Genomic DNA, 23,925 nt, shown 5'->3' on the forward strand with positions numbered 1-23,925 from the left:
CCAGTGCGGGAAGCGGGGTGCGCAGCGCCCCTGGACCCAGCTGTAAGCCCCACGTATGACGCACCCCGCTTCAAGCCAGGGGGTGCAAAAGCCCCCCAGGCGCAGCACCTCAGCCCCAGCAGGCGCAGCACCCGCTTAGCGAGCCCTCCCCCTACTCCGTGCGGAGCTACAGGTGGAGGAGCGCGCCGCCCCGCCCCCCTCCCTGGGAAAGTCCCGCCCACCGCTGGGCGTTCGCCCGGCCAAGGCCCCGCCGAGCGCGCGGTCGCCATGGTAACAGCGGCGCTTCCCTCGGTTGCTCCAGCAGGGCAGGCAGCAGGTTCGGCTGCGCGCGGCCGGCCGGGCGGGGCGGGTTCTCCTGGTGCGCGAGCGGCCGGCGCCCTCCCCCCCCCCCCCCCCGCGCCTTCCCCGGCAGCAGGTTAGGCTGCGCCGCGCTCGGTGGCGGTGGGAGGCGGCAGCGCTGGGGCTGAGGAGCCCGCACGCAGGACGCAGGTGGGGGGCGCGGGGCCCTTCGGGGCTTTCCACCCGCGGGGATTCGCCTGGAGGGAGGGGCCGAGCCGCCTCAGCGCCCCCCCCCCCCCCCGAGAACGCCATGGATCCGACCCCTGCGGGACCCCGCCCCCGGCAGCGCTGGGCACCCGGGGTCACCCGCCGCCCCTCCCCGGGGCGCCCCGCCCCCTTCTCCCGAATACCCCCCCCGCCACCCTGACCCCTGCCCTGTTCCCAGGGAACCCTGCTGACCTCCCCTGCCCCCTCTCCCTGAGCCCCCTGCGAGCCACTGCTGCGGCCCTGTCCCCGACCTCCCTCCCGCCCCGGGAGCACCCCCTAGCCCCCATCTCCCTGGACCGCCCCTCGGAGCCACTTGGACCCCAGTCCTGTTCCCAGGCGCACCCTGCCCCCCATCTCCGCCAAGCCCCGACCCGGGGTACCCAGCCCTGCCCCTGCTCGGGGACACCCTGTGCTGCTCCCCTCGCCGGGCAGGCGGCTCTCATTGTTTGCCCACCCTTGCCGCTTTTAAAACTGCCTGCTCAAGCCTTGCGCCACGTGCCCAGGCCCCCTGTGCGTCCCTTCTTACTCCCCTCCCTCCCTCCAGACAAGGCGCCTCCGTGCCGGCCATTGGCTCACAGAAGCGCGGAGCACCCCAGCTGCAAAGGGAGATTTGGGGACTCCGCACGTCTGAAAGTCGGGTTACTAGCTATGGATTTAGGAGCCCAGCTTCACGCCTCCCGTCCGAGTTGGAAAATGTTGGTCCGGGACGGGTTCCCAAAGTTAGCTGACAACTTCCCTGTGGCTCTGAGCTCTGCTCGGCTGGTGCTTGGTTAGCCGGTGCTTGTAAATGGCTTCGAAGCTGCACTGCTTCTCTCTGAGAGAGGCCAAGGAGCTGTGAGTGATTCTCATTTAAAGAGTCTGAGGAGAAACGCCTTTGAATTTAATTTTTCAGCTATGAATAGGGTGGTGGGTTCCTGCTCTTCGTTGTAGCTCTCATCTCTGACATGGTAACATATAGTGATAAACTGTTATAGTGGTAATTTCTCTTTTAGCTTTGGGAGGATGTTACAGTGCGTATATTTGAATACTGATTTATAAATCAGTTGTTTCCAGATATTTTTCTTCCCTCGTTTTTGTTGTGTTGGCTGTAGTTATTATGATCTCCATTTCTGTAGGAATAGTGCATCCCCTTTGATGGAATTAAGCACTAAAGCCGTTGGGAAAAGTGTAAGGAGCTATAGTGGTAGCTACAGATAAGACTCCTGCTCCCTCCTTTCCCCCTCACTGTTCTTATTTCCTTTTCCATCATTACCTGTCAATAGGACAAACAGCTATCTTATCTGAACATTACCTGGGTATCTTGGCTTTGTTCTAAGGCTGGTTTTGTTTTATCTCCTTGCTAAAAATAAAAATGCCTAAGGAAAATGCTATAACTTCCTTCTCTCCTACCTGTTGTCATTCCACAGTATTTAAATCTTATTAAAGCCTCGTGGATAATTAAGAGTCTCTTGACATCCATACATTGATGTACAGCATTTGAGATTATTAGACTCTTGGACTACATTTGTAATATAATTATTTAGTCTCTCTTTCTCTCTTTAGTTTATTTGTAAATTTGGTGTAATAGGAAACAAGTGCAGGGCTTCCTGATTACAGTGCATTGTGGATGCAAATAGCATGTTTTTGGTTAAATTTGTCCATGTATTTGCAGTTAACAGTGATAAATTACAGTATGTAAAGGATCTGGATGGATAGAAAAGATTTATATTTGCCATTGTTTGATACATGTATACATTATTGTTGTACCTGAATTGGGAGAACATGCAGTAATTCATATGTGACTACAAAGACATTGTATAGTTAAGTTTATGTTGTATTTGAGAATAAGTAATCTGTTTTTAAAAACCCCCACTATGAGTCTAATCACGCTGCCACAAAGTCAGTGAAGGATCTGCAAATGATTTCAGTGGGAGAAGAATCAGGATCTACGTGTTCTGAATTGGCTGATTAAACATATCTGGTGTGATGGAAGTCCAAGTCTGTGAATCCACTTTTTTCCCTGCATTGTTTATTATGTTTGGTTTTAATAATAAACTGGCTATGTAGATCTAATTACAGGACTGTGACTGTACTTGCCTTTTCTGTGAAGCTAAGTAATTAATCAGATGTACATGATGCATCAGAAACAGATATCAAATCAATACTCACCTATGTGACTTCGCTGTTTCATTGTGGAATGGAATTAAGGAAAATTGTGTATGGCACATGGCATGATGCTAATCTGTGTCATGGTGCAATGTGGTAACCAGTTCATATTGTTTTGGATTTGATTCTTCAAAATATAATGATATTAGGGGGCTGCACCACCTGCTCACTACACTTGCCAATCCCTCTCTCTGCAGGTAGGGCCCAGCCCCGAGGATGCCCTGACCCTGGCTCTTTCTCCCTCTCTCTCCCACTGCCAGCCCCGGCTCTTCTCCACCTGGCTGCTGGGGGGGTCTGGGCCAAGGCTGCCTCAGCCGGGCTCTTCCCTGGGCTGCTGTTTAGGCTCAGATGGCAGAGGGAATTTAGCCCCAACAGCTTCTCACCATCCATGCAGCAGGAGCAGCCTACATTCAGCAGCTGGCCCCAGCAAGCCGTGGAGGTGGGGCTGAGGGACTCAGAACGATGTTATGAAGTCACTCTGTTGTCCCCGCAGGAAATGTAAATGTATATACACATATACATATAGTGAGAAATCTGTTCAATATAATCTGATGCATGTGACAGTGTATCATGTGAAAGGAACTCTAACAAGGCCATTAAAGTTCTGTCAAACAGACGTTTTTCTGTGGCAACTATAGGTAATTTTCATGGCAAGCAAAGAAGGTAAATGGTGTTACCAAGGTAACTGTGAAGTTAGATCAAATCCTTCAGACACTTTTTAAAAATAATAAAGGAATGGAGGGTTTTTTTTCTATATGCTGCAAGATAGGGAGGTTCACACCTTTAAGCAGAGTGGATAAGATTTTTTTCTACACTATTCCGGGGCAGTAAAGAGGTAGACAACACATGGAGGAAATTGCCTTCTTAAAATGATGGGAAAGTCAACTATAGTAGTAACATAATCTAGTTATTTTTTTGTAGTTTTTCTAAGAACTAATACTGGTTATGGTAAACATAGGGTTTTTTTTTTTTTAGTATACAGTGAGCTAAAACTAGAATAGAAACAGCTATAAAGCCTTCATTATCTGAAATAGTTTAGTTTGCAAGGTTGCTTTTTTAGACAGAAAATGTAATGTGACATAATTGTAGGAAAAATAGTTTTCAGAAAGTATTTTTAAAAACAGTTTTTGCCCTTCTAGAATACAATATGTATTTACGTTATTTAATAGTTTGGTTCCCTAACCAAAGAATGCAGATTATCAAGTCTGTTTTCCTCTGTGTTTACCTGATTTTACTGATTTTTTGAAGCTTTCACACATTTTTTTTGTGCTGCTAGCAGTATTAGCTATGGTATTTTATTATTGTGTTCATCGCATATTTTTTCTTCCTGTGAAGGATATTCTAGTTACTACAGATAACATTGCTCACAACTTTGATATCTCCAAGTGCAGAAGAGAGTGACTGAGTTTTTATAGATTTTTTTTTTTTGTGGATTATTGGAGAAAATTCTGATTACAATTATGAACAACTTCGTAAAAATCTTTTTGTAAGCCTACAGTTCACTCAGCAAGATACCTCTTTTATTTATATTAAATTGTGCATTGAATACTGATTAATGGTACTTGCCTGTTTGACAACCTTGAAGATAGTAGTCCATCCACATGATAGAGACCAGAGCATTGCCATACATGTTTTAGTTATCATGCATGGTGTGGGCTGTCACAATAAACTAGGCATCAATAAACAGAAAAAATCAGATATGTAATTCTGCACTAGTGCAATTCCTCTGGTAAAAGCAACTTTGAAAGTTGTGTGTAGATTGGGTGTGGACAATTTTACCATCATCAGCTACATTCTATTCCTGAGAAGGGAATTAATGCTGCATGCCTATTCAGTCCAACATTTCTGTTGAAAATGCTGAAAATCATGACATCTTTTGAGATAGCTTGGCTTTTTCTAGAAAAGACGCTTTTTGAAGCTTCCTGTTCTGATTTGCAAATACCTTTTTGGCAAGAAAGAATGCCATTTGGAAAGGACTGTGCTTGAAAAATTTACAAGATGGCTATTAGCCAAAAGGACTGATATGAAAAATGAGGTTCATGAGCCTACTAGCAAGCTCTAGATGTAACGTAGGTGGAATCTAGATGGAAGTCCAGGTTTCCCATGCTCCCCTGCTGCTGGAAGAGCTTTGGGATTCCTGCCTGGGTGTTGTCCATGGACTCTGCTCCATTTGGCATATCAGGCTAGTAGATAAATTTGAACCCACTATCTCCTCCCCCTCCTTCCACACCAGCTTGACTTCTAGAAAGGAGCAAGGAGAGTTCTCTCTCCGCATCCAGGCCTCTTAGCTGCTGCAGAGGGGCATCATCTCTAGTTTACATTTTTCTTGAGTCTTTTGCAGAATACCCATGAATAACTTCATTGCCGCCTTTTCTGGTAGCTTTCACAAGTCTCATTCCAGTAAAACTAATGTAATTCTTTGGCAGTTCCCCTGTGGCTCATGGGTTTCTAAATAGTAATCCATGAAATTTACCAGAGTTTTTATAATTTCATTGTTAGGATGCTTGGGAAAGTTGGCAGGGATTAAAGTCACTAAAGCTTTCTGAAGACTCAGAAATACAATACTGCATAGTTATAGCAGAAAGTTTGTCTTTGAGCGCAAAGGTTAGAATGGCATTTTTGCTCATACAGATCTCACAGAAATTGATAGATTAGCCCTGCTTGCTAGGAAAAGTTTTCCATTAGTGCAGTGAATTTTTCAGGTCAATGGAAGTCACACATTCTGTATGAACCCTTTAAAATGTCATAAATATAATTAGTGTGCAATAAGGTAACTTTTAAAATGAGTTCACATTCAGTTTACCTCAAATGCTTTTTTTCTTCCTTATTTCCAGCATGTCTCTTATGTAGAGCAGAATTTTATGCAGTAGAGTATGAGAATAAACATTACAGTCTTAAACCCAGATTTTGCAATGATTTATTTAAATGCTTCAGTGTGTACACTTTGAGTAATCACAATGAAGTTAACATGTATGTAAGACTTTGCAGAACGGTGGCTATCATGCTTGGCCTGGAGTGTCTTCTCAAGGCGGATTCTGTTCTAATGTACTTTCAGGAAGCTAGTATAGATGTTGTATTTAGCCATTTAGGGAGAGCTCCTTAATTGATGTGAATTTCTGTAAATCCATTGAAGTTTAGGGAGCTAAGACAATTTACATTGGTTGAGGTTATGATACTTGCTGTTAATTTTTTGTTGTTAATGATTAAATAACTAAAATTACAAATTGGGTAAATACTAGTTTCTGTACCTCAAATAACATGGAATATTTATATTATATATATGTTATATTATATATATATCCTGTAACAAGGCAATTCAGAGATGCAGTATGAATGTTTAATACAAGTTAGCAATATTTTTTTCACTTCCATTGTACTGTAAATGTACTTGATACTTTATGAATGAACGGAAGTATTTGTTGTCTTATTTTTGTTATTGTCTATTTTTTTTATGGGGTAGATATATTCATTGGCTTACTTTTTACAGTAATGAACTACTGCCAGGAGAACTAAACTTTGAATCAGACAGATCTTTACAGAATGAAAGCAGTGTTTTCCAATTTTATTTGGCTATGAAATCCTTTTAAACTCAAAAGAATTTTGCGGAACCCCTAATAAGTCTTATATATGGAGCTGAAAAAGTAGACCACAAATAAGTAAGGATAATAATAAACAAATGCTAAATGAGGTCAAGAGATCAACATTTAGTTTAATTGCACATATTTAAAAACAAAAATCACATTTAATGTGTACAAATCCTTAATGGTGGTATATATCAGATGATTGCACATGCAACGCTGAGTAGTGACATCATCATCCTCACTTTCTGGCTAAGCTAGCATTACACAGGGACACTTACCATGGCAAAGTGAAATGAAAATTGTTTTCAATAAAATTCACAAATGCGTAAATATTAATTATTTTTTTAAATAATAAAATGTTATTGTTTTGGAATTTTCTTGCGGAACTTATCTTCACTTCGCGGAACCCTGGGATTCCGTGGAACACCATTTGGGAAACACTGGCATAGTGTATTCAAAGGCCTGTTTGTAGATTCATGAATGAGAAGTAAAAGAACTTGAAAGAGCAAGCCCAGACATGAAGCTCATGATGATAAGCAGCGAATGTGATCTTCATTGTTGCTTTTTGTTTTGACTTGATGGTGACACTCTTGAGGATATTGTAATATCTTGGCTATTTTGTATGTATGGGCAATACAAAACATATTGTGGAAAAAACCACAGAAATCATGGATTTTTGCTGTTGTCTCTGAGATCTAAGCTTTTTTTTATTTAAATGAATTTTATAGCCTCTCTAGTTAGAAAGATGGTCTTCACGGTGTAATCTAGGACATGGTGGTCTTGAATTGCCATCAGACAAACTGAAGCAGTAGCATCAAGAGAGCTGTGAATTTCCCTCAGGTACTAATCCAAATTAATCTTGAATCCTAACTGTTAACCACTTACTTGCAGGATTATGTAGGGTACATGTATAGATGCAGATAGTTGTACTGTTTTTGTTCTGTGCAGCTGGATATGCTGACTTGTCCTGCAGTTTTATAAGAAATAGCTGCTAGATCAGCACTTGCACATTTTAGTATTAGTGAAGAAAGTTAAATGAGATAGATAGTTGGGTCTGATTTTTATTTTTGATGTGGATGGCATGTGAGGTGATTCAAGGGACTGGAGAGAGAGGGCTCCCCTTAATACTTTGCTACAGGTTCAGTGGATATCAGATTCTTCAGAATTCTGCTTCTTGAAGGGTTCACCCATTTAATCCTATACTGAAATATTAACAGACATTTTATACATGGTTACTTACAGTTTCTGTATACCTCTCATTGTACTTGTGCTCACTACAGGGTTAGTTAAGTTACAGCTTGAATATTGCCCCTCTCTTGAATCTTGTCCACTTACACCAACTTGTAACTCAAGTGAGGTGGTGTTTTTTATTTGAGTTGGTCTGTTGCCAGAGAGTATAGCCTATAGCTTAAGCTTTCACAAGTTTTCAGCTGATAATGCCTTCCTTCTGTGCATCTTGAGTTTTAGGGCTTGTCTACACATGAAAATTAATCCAGAGTAAGGAAGAGTGTGATTTAAAGCATATTAACTATTCCTGATTAATTCCAAGTGTGGACACTTATTCTAAAATAAAATGTTTTGTTTTAAGTTAGTTTAATCAACTTTTAAAATGCATTAAGGTAATTCAGATGGACAGTTTCATTGTGGGATATGAGTTGCCACATATGGGCTACATCTAGACTGGCATGATTTTCCGGAAATGCTTTTAACGGAAAAGTTTTCCGTTAAAAGCATTTTCAGAACAGAGCGTCTAGATTGGCACGGACGCTTTTCCGCAAAAGCACTTTTTGTGGAAAAGCGTTTGTGCCAATCTAGAGGCGCTTTTCCGCAAAAAAGCCCCAATCGCCATTTTCGTGATCGGGGCTTTTTTGCGGAAAACAAATCTGAGCTGTCTACACTGGCCCTTTTTGTGCAAAAGTTTTGCGTAAAAGGACTTTTGCCCAAACAGGAGCAGCATAGTATTTCCGCAAGAACACTGACAATCTTACATGAGATTGTCAGTGCTCTTGCGGAAATTCAAGCGGCCAGTGTAGACAGCTGGCAAGCTTTTCTGGAAAAGCGGCTGATTTTCCGGAAAAACTGGCCAGTCTAGACACAGCCATGGAGTCAATGAGGACTATCTTCTCATGTGGAACAATGCTTATTTTGCAGTAGGGCTTCTCTCACTCAAGCTTCACTAATCAAGAGGATTTAACATGAGTGTAGATAACTTAACAGTGAAGGCATAGCCTTTGGTTACAGTAGAGGTGTGTATAAAGAAATCAGCAGCAGCGGATTAATTTGGTTTTAACTCTTACTGTTTTTGAAACAATAACCGAAGTGATACACCACTTATGCTGCAGTACTCAGGTCAGGCAGGCTACCTGAGGAATGAATGGCCAATTTTAATAATGCATTATCTTGTTTATTTTCTATTTAAGTCTGAACTTAAAGAAACTGCTGCTTTTCTGATACCCTGACAATTTTACATATGTCATGAAAATATTATCTGGCAATAGCTTTTTAATATAAAAACCACCTACTTTCTGAGGGTGAAGACTTGCCATTGTTCCCACAAGAGACATTAAAAATATACAAACATTTGAGTGTGCTGCAACATTTACCACATGAATTGTACTCTCATCGATGCAAACAATGCTGCTGCTGCACACAAAGGAAACTCTTCTTGTGTGATTACTTTTTCACAATGGCTGGCTTTCTAGTCCCAGTGTTGATCAACTATTTGCTTCTGTGCATTTCAACAAGGGGTCTTGATCTGTATTCAGAGCCACAATGTATTCCTGTTTTTGTAGATAATTGCTTCATTACTCTCATGAGATGCAATTTTGAAAATAAAAACTTTTTCAGGTCTCAGGAATTTAAATGCCACCCTGTGTTTAGTGTCTTAAGTTTTTTGTTAATCATCTTTCTAGTAATGGTAGTGAGCTCTAACTTTGTCTTGGAATCAAGTCTCTATAGGTACTTTTACAAATCGGTTTTAGCATTAATGGCTTTTAAAAAGGGGTAAATTGGGACAAATTTTGGGGTAGTGATTATAAGCCTCATACTAAACCGACAAAATAAGATCTTAGTTGTTTCGAAGAACAGCTAGCCAGAAATTCAAAAAGTAATGGCAAAACTCTTTTTAAGTACATTGGAAGCAGGAAGCCTGCTAAATAAGCAGTGGGGCCACTGGGCAATTGAAATGCCAAAAGAGTAAGCAAAGACTATAAAGTCATTGCAAGAAACTACGTGAATTCTTTGTATTGATCTTCACGACTGAGGATGTGGGGAGATTCCCAAACCTGAGCCATTCGTTTTAGGTGACAAATCTAAGGAATTGTCCCAGTAGAGGTGGTTTTGGAACAAACTGATAAACTAAACAGTAATAAATTGCTAGGACCAGATGGCATTCACCCAAGAGTTGTGAAAGAAGTCAAATGTGAAATTGCACAGCTAACAACTGTGGTTTGTAACCTATCCTTTAAATCAGAGATGGGGAACCCCTTTTTGGTTGGGGCTGCTGATCCACAGAAAAATCAGTCAGGGGCCACACATACCCTAGGTGGGCCCAAGCTAATGGATTTTGTGGGCCCCCTACATTCTGGGGTGGGGCCAAAATGAATTCAGTGTGTGGAAGGAGGCTGCCAGGGAGCAGGCTTGGGAAGTGGGATTTGGGCAGCAGGGAAGCTGCAGGGTTGGGGCACCAGCTCCCCAATGATGGGGGTGGGTGGAGCCTGAGCCTTGGAGGCTGAATCCAGGGAAGATGTGGGGCCACGGGTTCCCCACTCCTGCTTTAAAACATCTTTTGTACCTAATGACTGCAAGATAGCTAATGTGACGCCAGTTTTCAAAAAGGGCTCTAAAGGTGATCCTGGCAATTACAGACAGGCAAGACTACCTTCAGTACTCGGCAGAATGGAATAAACAGTGAAGCAGCAAAATTTGCAGATGATACCAAACTGCTCGAGATAGTTAAGTCCAAAGCAGACCGTAACGACCTTCAAAAGGTTCTCTCAAAACTAGGTGCCTGACAACAAAATGACAGATGAATTTTATGTTGATAAATGCAAAGTTATTGATATTGGAAAACATAATCCCAACTATACATACAAAATGATGGGGACTAACTTAGCTATTCATGCTGGAAAAAGATTTTGGAGTCATTGTGGATAGTTCTCTGAAAACATCCATTCAATGTGCAGTAGCAGTGAAAAAAGCAAATGAAGTGTTAGGAAAAGGGATAGAGAATAAGACAGAAAATATCTTATTGCCTCTGTATAAATCTATGGTATGCTCACATCTTGAATACTGCATGCAGATGTGGTCTCCTCATCTCTAAAAAACGATATCTTGGTATTAGGAAAAGTTCAGAAAAGGGCCACAAAAATGATTAAAGGTTTAGAACAGCTGCCATGTGAGGAGCGATTACTAAAACTGGGATTTTTAGAAAAGAGGAGACTGAGGGGATATGATAGAGGTCTATAAAATCATAACTAGCATGGAGAAATTAAATAAGGAAAAGTTATTTATTTGTTCCCATAATACAAGAACCAGGGGTCACCAAATGAAATTAATAGGTAGCAGGTTTAAAATAAAGAAAAGGAAGCATTTCTTCACAAAACACACAGTCAATCTTTGGAACTCCTTGCTAGAGGATGTTTTGAAGACCAGAATTTTAACAGGTTTCAAAAAAGAACTAGATAAATTCATGGAGAATAGGGGTGGCTATTAGCCTCGATGGGTAGGAATTGTATCCCAGGAAATTGGTAACAGGGGAGGGATCACTTGATTACTAGTTAAGGTAATTAAGGATGAGGCAGCCTTGTCCTTCTAACATAAGAACAGCCATATTGGGTCAGAGCAAAGGTCTGTATAGCCCAGTATCCTCTCTGCTGACAGTGGCCAATGCCAGGTGCCCCAGAGAGAAGGAACGGAACACGTAATCATCAAGTGATCCCTCCCCTGTCACCTATTTCCAGGGACACAATTCCTACCCATCCAGGCTAATAGCCTTCCCTATTCCCTAGAAATAGCTGACGAGGAGGGATCATCTGATGATTACCTGTTCTGTTAAATCTCTCTGGACACCTGGCATTGGCCACTATTGGAAGAAAGGATACTGGGCTACATGGACCTTTGGTCTGACCTGGTATGACTGCTGTTATGTTAGAAGGACATGGCTGTGTCAATCTGTAATGCCTTTACACATGGTCTGAACTTTTGGCTAACATATCTGTATTTGATTTTTATAGGAACCTTCAAATATCTTCATGAATAAAATGGATACAGATTTTGTTTTATAATTGCCTTTCATGCTCAGTCTACAGTCCAGATAGTTTGCTTTTTTCCTGGTGGATTTTACAAGAAACACCATTTTTATGTGCTGTCAAATGTCAGAATCTGGATACTGTTTAATATAAATGTAGTCTAGCCTTAGGTTTTTATTTAGTAAATGTATTTTAAATAGGATGCTAAAATCATCTTTTTGCAGAACACACACTCAAATATATAGACTCATAGAAGATTAGAGCTGGAAGAGACCTCAGCAGATCACTTATTCCAATCCGCTGCTCTAAGTAGAAGCAACCTCAACTAAATCACCCCAGCCGGGGCTCTGTACTTTCTAGCATGTTACATCCAGCCTCACAACAGCAATTACCACAAAAAAAAGAGACTTATTTAATGTTTTGTACATAACTGATGATATAATATGGATGTTTTTATTTTACCATATTACACTTACACACACACACACACACACACACACACACACACACACACACACAGAATGTTCATTTGCATTTGGAGACTGGGTGGAATTATAGAAAACTTACTTTAATATTAAATGTAGTATATAATTAAAAAGGATTAACAAATTACTATCAAGATGCGTGCATGTTGTATTTAAAGGTAGCTGCCCACTCTTTGGCATTCACTGCTTGTAGATGATCTGAGTTTAAATGAATCTGATTATAGTAGAACTGCAATTTGTTTGTTACACTTCTAAATAGAAGTTTACCTAGAAAGAAAACAAAAGCGATCTTTATTCACAACTGTTCCACAGTCACCAAAGGTTGTGGAACAGGTTTCTGCACCCAGCTGACTTATTCACATTAAACTTGATTGGACAGTGGAAGTTTTTCTTGTACTAACACTCTTCTTCAGCCACACCAAACCACAATTAGTTTCATCACGAGGGAAGGACTGTACAACATAGTTCTATCAATCACAGGTCAGCTTTGCTAATGCTTCTCAGCTTTGTCTGAATTGTATCTTTGCAAGAATGTCCAGGAAATAGGCTTGTGTTTATTATGTTTCTGTTAAATTATGTACAGATTTGTGTGATTATATAAAAAAGCACAACTTCTGTGTGTGTGTGTGTGTGTGTGTGTGTATAGTGACTAATATCTTTAAGTGGTGGGGAGGGGGAAGGAACCCTAGCCACTTTATTTCATCTGTTTCCTCTTCCAAAGCTCTCAAGTGTATTTGGGGGAAAGTAATTGTTTTCACAGTAATAAAACTGTATGTTCTAGTTAAAGCATTAAATAATAATGCATAATAGGCCATGTGATTATGCTGATTAATGATGTGCCTTTTAGGACTAAGTAGGTGAATGGGATTAAAGCACTGACATTGTACCATTGGAGTCTTGGGTGTAAATGTGCCTTTGTCTAGAAACGAAAAGGATTGTGGCAGCCTCTGTTTTAATCCTTAAGGGACACTAAAAACATTATGATCCAGTATTATGTTATAGTTACATCTTGAGAAATGGGCTCACTTACTTTATTTGCATGGGTCTCTGCTAAGAATTATAAATAATTAAGAGAAAATGAGTGAAAGAGACATAAAGTACAGAATTTTATGAAGTGAGTGACTGCAATGTGAAAAGCCTCTAACAGATTATTAATGTTCTGCATATGTGAAAAACTAGATGTGAGCTATTGAAGGAAGAATAGATTCTCTTATCAGTGCAGCAGCAGCAGCTGGTGTGTTGAATATAGCTACTCTGAACCTGACAGCCTACCTTGAGTCAGATTTATCACTGCATGATAAGGAAGTAGTGTCTTAGGGGCACTCTTCTTTAGTAATATGTAATATGCTCTTACTAATGCAGCTAAAGATGTCATTAGTTTTCTTTGCAACATGGGCACACTATTGACTCATATTCAGCTTCTTGTCTACTATAATCTCCAGGTCCTTTTCTGCAGAAGTGCCACTTAGCCAGTCTGTCCCCAGCCTAGAGTTATGCATAGGATTCTTCTGTTGTAAGTGCAGGACTCTGCACTTGTCCTTGTTGAACCTCGTCAGATTTCTTTTGGCCCAATCCTTCAATTTTTGTAGGTCACTTTGCACCCTGTCTCTACTGTCATGAGGGCCTGCCATGCTTTATAAAAATTGGCTGAGTTATACACATATGTCATGTAACATATCAATTTTACAGTTGCAATCTGCTGAATATATATATCCTATTTTTGTGCTTGTATCCTTGTGTATTGAGTGTGGATCTGTTTATTATACTAAATGTGCTAATGAGGGCCATCATTGATGCCCTGGAAACCCAATGGCTTGGTGATCAACTCAGGGACCTGTGAATAGCCGTGTTTGTCCTGTGACCCCAAACTGTGGTTGGTCCTAGGGAGTTGTGACCATGCCACCTGGTACTGGAATCTATCTCGGACCTGGTATTTTTCAATGGAGATGGGATGCCCTAGGGAAAGTCTATTTAAGCAATTGGAAGCAATCAGTCTTTGTTTTCAGATGGATTGTGAAACTGCCTGACACATCTGAAGAGGATACAAAAGAACTTTGAATAAGCTTGTAGACCCAAGTCAGAGTGAAAGATCAACTCTGATTAGAAACTTTTACAAGAAATATGAAAAGCTGTTTAGGGTAAGAATTTGCATATAACTAGTTTCTTAGTGGATTAGAACTATCTAAGCACTGATTTTAATTTAGTTACTTTGATCTGAATGTTTTCACTTGCAACCACTTGAATCTTACTTTTTGTACTTAATATAAACACTTTTGTTTATTATCAGGCCCAGTGTAAATAATTGTTACCTGGGGAAAAGCAACCACTGTAGATATCTCTCATTGATAAATGAACTTTCTGTGTGTAAAACATTTACACATGGTAAAAGAGATTTATTTAGAATTTGAGTCCCACTCAGGGGTTGGTCTCCTGGGTGCTGAGGCCTTATAACTGAGTCCTCTTGGAGCTGAGTTAGTTCAGTGTCTGTATTGTGCTGATGGGGGACAGTAATAGTAGCTCTGTGTCTTATCTGTGGAAGACTAGAATATCCGGCTCAGCAGGACAGGATGCTGGGGAGCCCCAGAGAGTAGGAAGGTGCATATTAGTAGAATGATCAGCACACCAGGGAGACAACCCAAGAGGAGTCCTGAGTTCCACCCTGTCTCATCTACCTCCAGCATATCTACCTCTTCCTCTACCTTAGTGTCACCTGCCAAATTAGTGATAGTGCAGTCCATTTCATCATCTGCATCATTAATGAAAATGTTGGACAAAACACTGTCAGTAGTTGTTTCAGAGCAGAAGCTACAGCCTGCATGACTATCGGGAGTTAGACACTTGACTGATGCCACGTTATTTAGTGTAGGAACAATTGTTACCAAAATTTTGACCATAATCAGGTCACTGGACATTGTCCAGTTGTAGAGCTGGTCATGTCTCACAGATACAATTGATGTAGTACAGCATGACATCCTGATTCAATAAATTAGCACTATACATTATGAAGAAAGCATATATTAAGTGAATTAAGAACTGACTGACACTTCCAATAGTAGTCATTAGTGGGAAATTGTTAGTGAGTGGGGATATTTAGTGGGCTTCCTTAGAGATTGGTGATAGACCCTTTACTGTTAAAAAATGTCATCAATGCTCTGAAAGTCAATGTAAAATCACTGCTGTTAAAATAGTTCGGCTCAGGGAGAAAATACTTCTTACTAAAAAGCTCTTCAGTTTAGCAGAGAAAGGCATAACAAATCTCAATGGCTGGGAGCTGAAATGAGAAAAATTCAAATTGGAAATAAGGCAAACATTCTTAACCAGTGAAGTAATTAATTGTTGGACTAAACTACCCAGATAAATGATAGATTCTCCATCTTTTAATGTCTTCTAGCAAGGAAGTTATGCTTTAGTCAAACACAAATATTTTATGCTCTCAATGTAGGGGAAAGTAGATTAAATGTAAAGGACCTGTGTGATACATAGGTTAGGCAAAATGATCTTATGGTCCTTTCTGGCCTCAAACTCTGTGAACTATGAAGATTTGTTCTATTTCTAATTTCAGGCAGTCCATGGAAATGCCAGATCTTCAGTGAAATCATCCTCATCATCAGCTTGGAGTGATATAACCCATTCCCTGCTTCTGTTTGTTCAGCATTTCAGAAATTTCCTAAGGAAATTTGCTAAATTTCCTTATGTTCCCATTTTATCATTCCATAGATAATTCTACCAATCTGCTTATAATTATATTTTATTAAAAAAAATTAAACTCTGAGCATTAACATTGATCTGACTAGTGTGTTCTCCATAATCAATGCAGTATTGATATTGGGTTTAAAGAAGCAGGAAATTCACTCCTATCTCTTCCTGGAAAATTCTGCTGAGCAAGGCTATGTGCAGAGGTAGAGAGCAAAAACAAAGCGATATGTCTCTGGTGTATTTTGGGTTCATAATAAACACAATCATGCCTTGGAAGTCAGTAATAGGCTTGGGATATGGATGAATCCTATTGAGTACAAGGGCTCAGAAGAATGTCAATAGCAGTTGAAGGTTGTCATAAAGGAAAACATGGTTATACATAAGCAAAAGTTTAATACTTAGTGGATCCTATTGGGAATGCTGCCTTCTACACAGACAAGTTTCTATGAAAGGGAATTCATACGAGCCTTCTGTAATTTCTGTTCTTCCTTTCACATCTTGTCTGTTGCATCAGTTCACAGAAGTGAAGGTGCCACTGTCAATTTTCCTCTACATTTGGTGAGTTGAAAAGAGTGTTTTTTCTTTTTGAGACATTGGCCTGTTTTACTAAGTGATCCTTCAGTGATACATCAGGTGCCAGCTGGAAATAATGGAAAGGGCTCATTTGGATACAAGAAAGCGGGAAGCACAGCATCCACTGATGAAACATAGTGCTTTATTCATGTCACAGAGCACTCTTCCTTCCATTGATAACGGACTTGTTTTGGTTATGACAATCAAAGTGTCATATAGTATTTTTAACAAAACTAGGAAGAATGCCATCAGCTTGATCCCAGAGAGAAAACCAATTTATCCTGCACTGCACAGAGTAAAGTGACCTATTTCTGTATACCCTGCCCTTACAGGAGAAGATGAACAACTGGCAGAAGTTGGATTAAACAGAATAGAAATTGCATCTGGTAGTATCTTCATTCATGGAATATCAGTTTGGTGTGCTGGTGATGGACTTCTTTGCATCTGGATACATCCTTTGGCCTCTTCATGTATCAGGCTTTTGGATAATGAGGTGTTGGATGCTCTCTTGCAAAGCTGGGTGAAATTTCTATTTGCCTCCCCACTTTTTCTATTGCTTCCCAGGAATAATACAGAACAGAGAGAATGCCTGTGATACAATAGACGTCTGACTGAAGAGGTGGTGGTTATTAGATCTCATTAACTTGGTCCTTTCAATGTGCCTATCTTACAGAGAAGGTCTTTTATTTCAAATAACAGTTCCTCATCCATCATGAGACAAATTGAAAATGGATACTTGCAAGAAGTGATTCACTCTTGTTGCTCTTGTAAAAAAAATCAAGAAATAGAAGCTACTGGCTGAAGCAAACTCCATGTTATAATTGCTATATTAAACAAGTGAAATACAGTATATCTTTGAATCCTCCAGAGTGACTATAATATGTCTGAAAGAGAGTGTCCAAGGAAAATGGTCAAGTCTCTGGGTAATACTGTTCTCAGAAGTTGCAAGGAAAGGATGTTTTGTATAAGCCTGAACATTAAAAGTATGTGTAGGTCTGCAACACTAAAGGCAGTCCCCGGGTTACGTACAAGATAGGGACTGTAGGTTTGTTCTTAAGTTGAATCTGTATGTAAGCTTGGGGCAGGGGCTTCCTGTAGTCAGCCGCTGGTCAGTTTCAGCAGCGGCTGACTTGGGGACGCCTGGGACAGAGCAGCTGGGGTGCTGCTGGGTTGGTCCAGTAGCGCCGCCGCTCCTCGGCGCTACTGGACCAACCCAGCAGCACCCAAGCTGCTCTGCCCCAGGCGTCCTGATTCAGCCACTGCTGAAACTGACCAGCAGTGGCTGAATCAGGACGCCTGGGCAGAGCAGCTGGGGTGCTGCCGGGTCGGTCCAGTAGCGCCCAGAGCGGCGCTACGGGACCAACGGGCAGCGCCCCAGCTGCTGTACCACAGGCGTCCGGAGCAAAGCCGCAGAGCACGGGGGCAGCGGGACAGCCCAGACGCGCCGTGGCTGTCCTGCTGCCCTCGGGCTCCTTGGCTTTGCTCCCCCTCTCCCTGGTCTGCAGACCAGGGGGACGGGGAGCAAAGCGGCGGAACACGCGTCTGGGCTGTCCGCTGCCCGCGTGTTCCGCCGCTTTGCTTCCTCTCCCTGGTCTGCTGGAGACCAGGGAGACGGCCCCATTCGTAACTGCGGATCCGACATAAGTCGGATCCGCGTAACTCGGGGACTTCCTGTACTGTCTTTTCCCAACTTTATAGACTTGACTGATTTCTTGGTTTACACTCAGCATTTCACTCCTTATTCAAACAGGTAGTACTCACAGCTGTAAATTTAAAAATAGTTTTAATATCTTCTTTAGGTATGCACTGATGTTTAGACCTAAAGAGCACTGACAATTACAAGGCAGAAGAATCACATCTCCTGTAATTGGATCTGCCCTATAACCATGTGGCCCTCAGTGCATAAAATCCTCAAATTGTACGTATTTGTTATCCAATCTTTAGCTGTGTTTCGACTGAAGTGGTCTTTTGTGCTCAAGTCAAGATTGAGGATGTATAATGTCGTTTATTTTGTACGTCCACATTTAAAAGATCACCTGCTTCTGCACCCTGAAGCACATTTTTGTGAAACTCCCATTGTAATGGATATGTGGACTCCTGTACATTGAAAAATAATATTTATCTATGCATAGAATATCTATGCATTCCTTTCTTCAAGTAATGAAGTCTTCATGTATCCTGCCATCCCTGAAGAGAAATGGATTGTCCAGAATATTAAGCAGTCTCTCAGAAACAAATACAAAAAGGGAATATAAGATTGAGACCTACAGATACTTGACTAAGTTGCTCCATAGAAGTTAAATAGCAGTTGAAATAAACTAGAGGGAAACAAACTGGATGTAGCTTGAAAGAAGACACCATCAGAAACCATACTTGAGTCTGTGCATGAAATAATTATGTAAGAGAAAGAGTGAGACGGTGGAAGAATGTGACCTCTAAGACATGGTAGCCAGAAAGGTCCATTAAATCATCTTGTCTAATCTATGATTCCCTTTTGCTCTGGTTGCCTACAGCAGGTGTTTTGCTTTTGAAGAAACAGCAGGAATGATATAAAAATTAACAGAAGAATTACTGTGATCAGGATGCAGGCTCTGAATGGGAGGGAGCCTTTATAGAGAGAAGTAAATAATGCAGAATCTGGTCTGAAATATCTATGACTTGAACTAGGGGAATGGAATGATATGTATGATGCCTCCTAATGCTAGGGTTGGATTGTTACAGGAGTAGAAAATTGAGAAATTACAGTTGAAATTATATTCCAATTGTCAGTATAGGAACAAATTAGAATAATAAAGGCAGTTTCAATACAATGAGTTCAAGTGCCTTTGAAGAATTTCTAAATATTTTCAGACTTTTTTTTTTCATTGCCAACCAAAATTGAAGACAGGAGATGAATGCTGTTGGAAAGCAGTCAATTGGTGTGCTGATTGCATAAGGAAAAAGACTTGGGTTCATAGAACACTGTGCAATACCTTCTGTGATTATTGAAGACATCTAATCTGATCAGTTAGGAAGAGCACCAGATTCTTCAGTTTAAGACTGGGATGTCTTGTTAGTCAGGCTTTAAACTAGTTAGGGCAGTTGTGTGTGGGGGAAGTCTTCTGTTCAACAGAAAACCAAAAAAGGGGAAAAAAGACATTGTAAACTGATAGTGTAATACAACGCAGCAGCTGGAATTCTGCAGCTAAGGAGACCAGTGGTATATTAAACCTATGTAAACAAATGGAAGGATTATGGGAAATAAGAAGTAGAAATGAAACTAAATAATGGAGTTTATGATTTTGTGGGTTGAAACCTGTTGGGATGATTTTTATACATGGAATGTCTGCATAGATGGTGAAATCTAAATGAGACAGACATACAGAAATGGACACTTGAATTTTAATATTCCATAAATAATTTCCTTCAGCTTTCTAATCTTGTTTAGTTTCTTAATTCTCTTGATTTATGGATGCTCTTTTCCTAGCTGTCTAAACTAATTAATTATCTTTCTTGCTCATATATGCCTTTTAAGGAAAGGAAAGCTTCTCTCTCTTGCCAACAGAAATTGGTCCAATAAAAGATATTATTTTACCAAACTTTTCTCCGAACATGTTGCGTCAATCCTGGCTATAGTCAGAGTACATATTTGAAGGAAAGCGTGTGTTCTGCAGTTTAATGTTTTTCTTTTAAATTAAATTACAAATGTCTTCTTTACTGAATATTTAGTAGCTGTGATAAGCCTACTGTATAGCACTATGGTTTCCAAATTGTGATGAATTTTACAGGCGCCAACAGATGCATTGCACTACCAGTGTACTTAAGATGAATATCAACCTTAATTTTAAATGATTATTGCATTTGTGGGATTAAGTTGAGACCTAGTGCTTTTATTTTTATCTAGAAAATTTGCCGAGCATTACTTGGGTCCTTAACTCAATTAATTTTTGTTCATTGAGTAGCGTCCCCGTGGGTGCTTCACTGACGGTGTCAGGCTCATCCCAGTGCTGCAGATCAGAGATTTTTCATCAGCAGTATCCCTGCCGGACTGCGAATGCTCGCTTGTCGCCTTGCGCTGCTGGCGCCCTTTTGCGGAGCGCAGTCCAGCCCCACCAGTTCCTCCTGACTGTCCATGGCTACAGACAAAGTCCGGACGAGCTTCTTCTCCGTTCTGAGGAGAAAAAGGAAACAGAAAAAATGAGTTTATTCTTTAGCCCAGTTGTTGTTCATAGCCCTTCTTCTTAGTTATAGTTCTCACTATTCAGTTCTAGTTTAAAAATGTGTGTGTGTGTGTGTGTGTGTGTGTGTATGTATGTATGTATGTGTATGTGTGTATATATATATATATATATATATATATATATATATATATATATATATATATAAAAAAATAAAATATATATTTTCCCCGCTGTTTGTTCCTGTTTTGGTCAAAGAAAGAAAGAAGAGAAGAAGGAAGGAAGTGAGAGAGAGAAAAAGTACCTAAAGAAAGAAAGTGAGAGATTCTTAGAGACAGGACAGTTGCCATCATGCCCGGGTTTGAAAAGTGTGCAACGTGCTGAGACGTGATGCCTGCGTCAGATGGTCACTTGTGCTACATCAAGTGCCTTGGAGATGGTCATATCCCTCAAAAGTTAACTGCCTGAGCCAGGCGAGATAGAGAAATGCAGCTCAAAATGCTTCTCTTTAATAGAGCATTACAGCTGCCAACCGCAGACTTGTCAGCTGATGAGACTCTTGTGGTGCGCAAGTCTCACCCTGTCTCGTCGGATAAGAAGATCTTTGCACCTACCAGAAGTGCAAGTATGGGAGATAGACCTGACATCTCAGGTATGTGGCCCAGGCATGATGGCGGCAAGGCAAACAAGGGCTGAAGCACATCGGCTCTGAGCCCCACCGCTTTCAATGACCTGGCATCGACAGTACAGGTGGCGCCGCAGCCAGAGTCGGCAATGACGCCGAGGGGGTATGCTAACACAAGGCTGATGGCCTTGGCACCAAATTCTCTGGCTCCAACGCACTTGGCGTCGATGGCGCCGCCACAGCACCAATGGTGCCAATGGCCTCAGCACCGCTACCAGTGTTTGTGGCACCGACATCGTCATTACTGACGCTGACTGCACCATCTGAACCCACAAATACATCAGAACCAGACTATGTTGTCTCTGCACTGACCAGCCTGCAGTACACAGCTCCGTCTCCTGTGCTTATCTCACCAATACCTACGAAGGCACAGAGAAAGGGTAAATACAACTGCATGCCCTCCCCTAGCCTGGATCAGGCTGTTTTTTCTCTTCATCTCACTCTAGAAGCCAACACTGAGTTCCGCATTACATTTCATCCAGAGAACAATACCACGGTGATCCCCGACGCCTTGACGCTATTATCATGCTCACTACTCCCAATCACCCTCACACTACACAGTGAGGTCAACCTCGCTAAGGTCCCCAACATCTTCGGTATATTCCCACCACTACAGGAGTACAAGCAAGTATTCCCCGAGGTACTCCCCTCACATACATCATCACAGGCAACAGTACAGCTACTATTATCGTGAGCGCCCATGCTCGCATAGCACAGATTACTCTCAATCTAGATCACCAAGCTACAGGTGCCCTCTGTCTCCGCAGCATCCTGCCTAAGACCTGTCTCCTCTTATGGCTCCACCAACACCTACAGGAAAGGCACCCTCAGCCTCTAGCCAACAAGAGCGGAATGAGATCCTGCCTTCTGACAACGAGCAACACCACTTAGATTCTCCCACCAACCAGTCATCTTCTTCACCTGATGATGCAGTGTTCCAGGGGATTCTTCCCTGGCAGACTACTATACGCAGTTCCAGGAGCTTTTTAAAAGAGCTGCTCAGTTTCAGGAGGTCCATACTACGGACATAGTGCAAAAACAACATCACCTGCTGAAAAACCTACAGCCGTCCCAGAAATCCAAACTAGCACTTCACTTTGACGAGGCCATACTGGAAATCGCTAATGACATCTGGCAAACTCCAGCCTCCACACTTCCGACTAAAAAACAGATAAAAAAATTCCGACAGATAAAAAGTACTTTGTTTCTTCTAAGGGCACAGAGTTTTTATCTACACACCTCCAGCCCAATTCTGTCATGGATGCTGCACAACAGAGCGAAAACTCCACAGAGCAAAAACGCCAGCAGAGACAAAGATACAAAACACCTGGACATTTTGAACAGAAAAGTTTATTTGTCTGCCACTGCTATGCTGAGGATAGCTAATTATGCAGCTCTCCTCGCCAACCATGACTTCAACAACTATACCAAACTAATTGAGCTATTAGAGCACTTATCTGACACCAAGAGACATATCCTAAAAGTGGTTGTCCAGGAGGGCTATACAGCAGCTCGTACAGTGCCTCAGATTGCCCTCAACATTGCCGACACAGTGGCATGAACCACAGCCACATCGGTGGGCATGGGCCGCGCATCCTGGCTTCAGCTAGTGTCGGTTCCAAAAGACCTACAATCAAAGATGGAGGAATTAACTTTTGACCGTCAGTCACTCTTTGCCCAAAATACAGATCAAGTCTTCCACTTGGGCAAGGACTCTCACACTACATTGAGAATACAGGGAATGTACATGCCGCCATATAGATGGAGATATACGTCCTACAGTAAACTGAGACCGTTCTCTTATGCAATGCCCCACTTTAGGCCGTACGAACACTCGAGAGAGAGACAATGCCCACAGAAACATCGCCAGAAGCCCAGCAATACCCCTAATCAACAACATGCCTGGCAGCAGGTTTGACGTGTCAGTCGAGGGACTGCGCGCCATCCCCTTAACAGAGGCTTCTCACAATGTAGAGTTTATTCCATCACCAGTTGAGGCCATATCACATGCGCTGGTTCACCATAACCACTGATCGTTGGGTCTGAGAAATTGTCACTTCGGGCTACACCATCTCTTTCACTACACTGCTCCCTCCTTCCCCACCTTTCCTGTCCCTCTTCAGGGACCCTTCTCGTGAGCTCTTCTGTACCAAGAGATCTCCCGCCTCCTTACTATCGGGGCAGTGGAGAAGGTACCAGATCAATTCCATGGGAAAGGTTTCTATTCCCAGAACTTCCTCACTCAAAAGAAGTCTGGGGCCTGGAGGCCTATCTTGGAGCTGTCCCGACTCAACCACCACCTTTGAAAACACAAATTCGAAATGGTCACATTAGCCTCAATCATTCCAGCTCTCAACAAAGGGGATTGGTTTGCATCCCTCAACTTGCAGGATGCCTTCTTTCACGTAATATTACACCTGGCCCACAGGAGGTTCCTCCGATTCATAGTGGGCACAGAACACCACCAAAACAGTGTTACCTTTCGGGCTTTCAGCGGTGCCAAGAGAATTTTCCAAGACCCTAGCTTTTGTTGCTGCCTACCTTGATGTCTCGGCATCATGATCTTTCCCCTATTTAGATGATTGCCTACTGAAGGCTCCCACCTTAAAGGAGGCTATGTCGGCAGTCAGCACAACCAGGACAGCATTCGAAGTCCTTGGGCTCATTATCAATTTTGCAAAATCTTCCCTAATGCTGTGCCAATCTCTGGAATTCATTGGGGCGAGACTGGATTCAATAACTGCAAGAGCATACTTACCCCTAAACAGGTTTTATACCATCCAAGACCTAGCCCACACCTTATTGGCT

At 41.8% G+C, this 23,925-nt stretch overlaps 1 protein-coding gene across 2 annotated transcripts in view; it reads left to right on the forward strand.

Moving 5' to 3' along the window:
• Positions 1–370: 370 nt before the first annotated feature.
• Positions 371–23,925, forward strand: part of KIAA1671 (KIAA1671 ortholog) — a 190,068-nt gene continuing 166,513 nt past the window's right edge. For both annotated transcript variants that reach the window (XM_075898866.1, XM_075898867.1), the window contains exon 1: positions 371–489. The gene's annotated coding sequence lies outside the window, so the exon portion shown is untranslated. The remainder of the gene's footprint in view (positions 490–23,925) is intronic.

The sequence above is a fragment of the Pelodiscus sinensis genome, chromosome 15 (assembly GCF_049634645.1).
Source record: "Pelodiscus sinensis isolate JC-2024 chromosome 15, ASM4963464v1, whole genome shotgun sequence".
NCBI classification, from domain to species: Eukaryota; Metazoa; Chordata; order Testudines; family Trionychidae; genus Pelodiscus; species Pelodiscus sinensis.